The sequence below is a fragment of the Adiantum capillus-veneris genome, chromosome 9, assembly GCF_014529385.1.
Source record: "Adiantum capillus-veneris isolate H3 chromosome 9, ASM1452938v2, whole genome shotgun sequence".
Classification (NCBI taxonomy): domain Eukaryota; kingdom Viridiplantae; phylum Streptophyta; class Polypodiopsida; order Polypodiales; family Pteridaceae; genus Adiantum; species Adiantum capillus-veneris.
In genome coordinates this window covers 6,909,231-6,914,335 of record NC_140939.1, presented here as the reverse complement: position 1 = coordinate 6,914,335, position 5,105 = coordinate 6,909,231, and positions in this window count along the sequence as shown.

The following is a 5,105-nucleotide window of genomic DNA, read 5'->3' as shown; positions in this document are numbered from 1 at the left end:
CCATCAGTTGATTCTGTTGGCAATGTCTGTTTGATCTTTGGACTTCCTATTGCTTCCTGGTTGTCTGCAACCTTGTTCTTCTTAACTTCTAGCTTTGGTGGCATTCTCTGATCAATAGCTATCGTGGTTGCTATTTGCTTTGTTTGATCTGCACTTGCTATTGCCTGATTGCTTTAAGCTCTTTTGAAGTTCTATTTGATGAAGATGAATCATCTTAAATAAGATCTGCTTTGATGTTAGTATCCATTCTAACTGTGCTTGAGGACCTTGTGTTGTCATCCGTGGGTGACTAATCTTGGTCTTCATTCTTTGTTGTCTTTGAAGACCGCATCTTCATTGAATTCTATATCTCTAACATCTTTTGGGTCGTTGGCATTCCCATTATGATGTCGTCTGGCATATCTTTTGTTGTGATACGCGTTTGTTTCCTGATATGCCCACAAATTTAGGAGCATCTTCCAGCTGTGGCTGGCCACATCTTTTCCAAGTGCAAAAGGATATGAAGTTCTTATCTAGTTGAAAATCTAGCTTTACTTCTCTTGATGGCTTTTCTTCATTCTCACCAACAATGTTGCACTTGATTGTCTCAGTAGTGGTTGTGTCCTTTGGTTGAGCTTTATTTGTAGTTTCTTTGCTTTGACCACCTGCTTCAATTGATGTTGACTCCATTGGATGTAATATTGCACCTTTTTGCAATTGTTGAGCATTGTCTCCCTACATCTGAGTAACCTTTGATCTTAAAAGATCCATTGTACTTTCTGGCAGAATCTGTATCTTTGGAGGAGATTTTGGTGGTGACCTTTGTGTATCCTTCTGGACTTTAGCTTTCATTGATTTTGACTTTTCTATCACTTGTTCTGGCAGCTTGAGGCTTTGCATCATCTTCAGATAGTCTTTGACTTCACCCTTACCATCCATAAGGGTTTGTACAAGGTCGTGATCTTGCTGATATTTGTTACAGTCTGCATCTTGATATGCATATGTGAGCTTGGTCACAGCTTGGTCACCTGTAACTGTTTGAACACTATTGGATTTGCCGGTTTTTGACTCTGGCTTGTGGAGATCAGCTGAAATTTTTGTCCCTGATAATCTTCATAGAAGCATTTGTCTGCAGATTTTGATGGAATCTGGGTCAATTGGAAACTTCCAACAACCATATGATCTTTTAAAGGTTTTTGACTTGAAGGGACTTGTTGGTTAAAGGTTGTAGGGCTTCTAACTGGTGTAGCATTTCTTGGTACATAAGCTGAGCTTGATGAATTTACAACTCCCCCCTTCCAAGGGTGATCACTATAGCATGCTTCATTGTAAGAGTTCAAAATTGGCTCTGATTTAGTCTCACCTTTTGGGACTGTGAAGGTACACTTTGGGTAGCATTGTTGACATTTGGCATCTGTAACCCTTCTGCAAAGTTTTCTATGGATCTCCATGAAACATGACAAATTATTCCCTAAGTCAAGCTATAGATAGCATGATCCTTGCCCTGATATTTTCTATCCCATGGGTCTCCTATGATATGAGCTTCTGTGGTTTCAGGAACCAAGGCATCATAGATGCTAGACTCTCGTCTATATCTATGACTGTTTTGGTCAAAGTATATGCTCGTTGGGTTACAATGTCAAAGCTTGATTTTTGATGGAGGAGAGTTTGTCTCTGAAAAGATTTTTGGGTTCACTCGGGTAATATCCTTCAGTTCTAGAGAGGATGGGCTATAATAGATTCTTTCCTCTGAAATGAACCATCCTTTCTGATCTATCACTGGACGCACTTCTATGAGTTGATATGTGGGCCGTTCAAACACTGGTTGATCCTTTTTGTAGAGTTTCCCTTTTTGGTCTACATAATGTGCATATGAATTATGTGTACCATACAAAGCTAACAACATTCTGTTTGATGCGTCCCTTAGACTCATGAATGATTGCACACTGTGGCAATGGATGCAGAATCATTTGCAAACCTAACAGTCTTTTTCTACAATCTGTGATATCTGGACACCTTGACCAAATTCATGCAAGGATTTGTTGTTTAAAGGATCAATTTTAAGCTTTTCAGGTGCTTGTGCATCTTTATGCTGATTTTGAACTTGCAGTGTTTTTACTGGTTCTTCTAATGGTAATGTAGAATCATCTGACTGCATTAAAAGTGACGAGTTAAATGCACTTACATCGAGATTTGCATTTCCAATTTTCTCTGTACCTTGCTTGGCAGTTGATGTGTCCCTATTGTCTGGATTTCTTGGACAATCTTCAGAAAAATGTTCACCTTTTCATCCACAATCTGAGCAATACGCCGTGACTGGTGGTATTTCAACTGGCTCTGTCATGTCAAGCTCTTCAGCTGAGAAGTTTCAACTTTTGTGCTTGCCAAGTTGTCAAAATCTTCTTTTAAAACATTGAGCATCAAGTTGTAGACTGCTTCGTCTTGACATCTATACCGCCTTTGGCTTGATTCTCCAATTACACTGGCTTCTATTGGTTGATCTGTTGGGTCTTGCAATTCTGGCTCTCGTCTATAGATCTGACCACTGTAATCCATATACAATGACCCTGATTGCATATGCACCAACTGTATGTTTTGGTGGCTTGTGCAAAGCTCTAAATGATCACTTGGGTTGACTTTTTGAATTTCTATCTGCACTTCATCTTTAAGCTTGCAATACCTGGCTCCACTGAAGTCTGTGAGTATTTGGGAGTTCTCTGAATCTGGCTTCACTCTTATCAATAGAATCTTGGCTCATGTGCTGCTTTTGCTGCTCATAAGATACATATGACCTTCTGTATCTTTGTATAAAAATTTATTCCCATTATAGCCATATAGCTGTAAAATCTGGTCTGTTACAGTTGTGCATGTGTTGCTACTACTACTGACTTGCTCTACTGTACTTGAACTCTCAGCTCGATTTGAGTCCATGTCGGCTTGATCTACCAAAACTGTCTCTTGGTAGATTCTGGTATCGATTAGCAAAATTTCTCCTACTCGGGTTTGATATTAAACTACTTTAGCCACAGTACTTTTGCAGTTGACTGCTCTTCAAACTCACAAGAGTTGATTAACTCTAGCTCGACAGTGTCAGAATTGATTTGAGCCTTTGAAATGATGAAAATTTGGGCTTTGAATAGCCTAATCTGCAATCCACCGTGATTGGTGCCTCTGTTCGTCCTATTGGAAGCTAGTTTTCAGTGCAATTTCTAGCACTTGCCCGTTTCTAACATGCAAACTTTAAAATTTGATTGTCCCTCAAACAGCTTTGAGTTGATCATTTTCAGTCGTTCTTCTGCTGACCTGGGTCGCTTTGCGGTGTGTAATTTTCTCGACAGTGTGTTTGTGCTTTTTTGCCTTTTTTTGAGACCGGCTCGCTTTGCGGTGCACTTCTCAGCTTTGCTTTTTTGCTATTTCTGCCTTTTTGGGCTCTTTCGACGACTTTCTTTTTATTTTTTATTTTTTTTTGTGAAATTTCAAATTTTCTAAAATTTTATATTTTTTGTAAATTTTTTGAAAAAGCTTTATTTTTAATGAATTTTATAATCTTTTTGTGAATTTTAGAATTTTTATAGAATTTTGATGGTTTTATGAAATTTTTATGTTTATTGTGTTTTTTTTGTCAATTTTTTATTTTTATTTTTATTTTTTATGAGTTGTTATGAATTTTCTACAATTTTTATGATTTGTTTGTGAGTTTTTAAAATTTTTGTGATTTATTTATGAATTTTTGGATTTTTTTCTTTTTAATGACTTTTTTAAAGGTTTTACTATTTTTTGTAATTTTTTATCCCTTTTTTAATTGTTTATGAGCTTTTTATTTTTTTGTAAATTTTTAATGAGGTTTTTAATTTTAATTTTATTTTTAGTTTTTTACTTTTTTATGAGTTTTCTATTTTTTTGAAAATTTTAAAACCTTTTTTATTTTTCTAATGGAGTTTTGAAAAATTTTATCGTTTTTTAGGTTCTTTTGAAGGTTTTTATTTATTTATTTATTTTTGAATAAATAATAATAATAATGCAAAATAAATTTATTAAAAAATGTTATTACCTGGTGGCGGCTTGACCAACGCTGACAGCGGCCACGTAGTCGGCGTTGATTGTGGAGGACAGCGGGTTGAAGGCAGAGCCCGGCCTAGCACGCTCAGAGGGTAGAGAGAGAGAGAGTGATAGATCGCGCATGGTGCACCATACAGGGCCCGTGACTGAGCGGCAACTGTGTGAGAAAGAGAAGAGAGAGAATTGTCCTCGCCCGGGGAGGCAGTAGAGAGAGGGCACACGCAAGGACAGTGCTGACGTGGCAGCTCGACGATGCGTCTGACAGTAGCAACAGTGATTACGAGGAAAGAAATAGAGGGAGAGGACAGGTACGCTGCAGCAGCAACACGCGCCAAAGGAGACGAAAGGGAAAAGACTGAGCAAAAAGGGGGAGAGATAGTGTGCGATAGTGCTGACGTGGCACCTGCACGGGCGGCGAGACTGTGAGGGAGCAACTGGCAGGCCTGGTGCGGACTACACGAGAAAGTGGGGAGGGCCCGGAATCTAGGAGAGAGTGTGTGTGTGTGTGTGTGTTGAAAAAGACAAAAAGGGAGAGAGAGGATGGGTCACATGTCAGGCAGGAGAGAGAGAGAGAGAGAGAGGGAAGAGAGAGGATGTTAATAATCAAGAGTGGGAGTGGGGGTGGGGAAGAGAGAGAGTGTTAATAAGCGGAGAGAGAGTGAGGGAGAGGATTTTGAATCAAGCGGAGAGAGAGCGAGCCGTAAACACACATTCAAAACAGCTCGTAAAGATCGCAAAATATCAAATTTTTATGAAATCAAGCGAAAATTACTAAAACATTACCAAAAATTTACAAAAATTATCCGAAAAATACCCAAATTTTTTTCTTATAGGGGATTAGTGCAGCCAAATAAAATCACAAAAAGCACATTAATTCAATAATTTGATCAATATAATCCAAACTAGGCAATTAAACCAATAAATTAGCGACAAAATTAGGTCAAAATTTAACGCATTTGGAGTGTGTAAATCTCTGTTTTGAGCTAAAAAATGTAGCAATTAACCATTACACACACCAAACATGCAATCAAAAGATTGAATTAATCATGCACATTAAGCACTTTTTA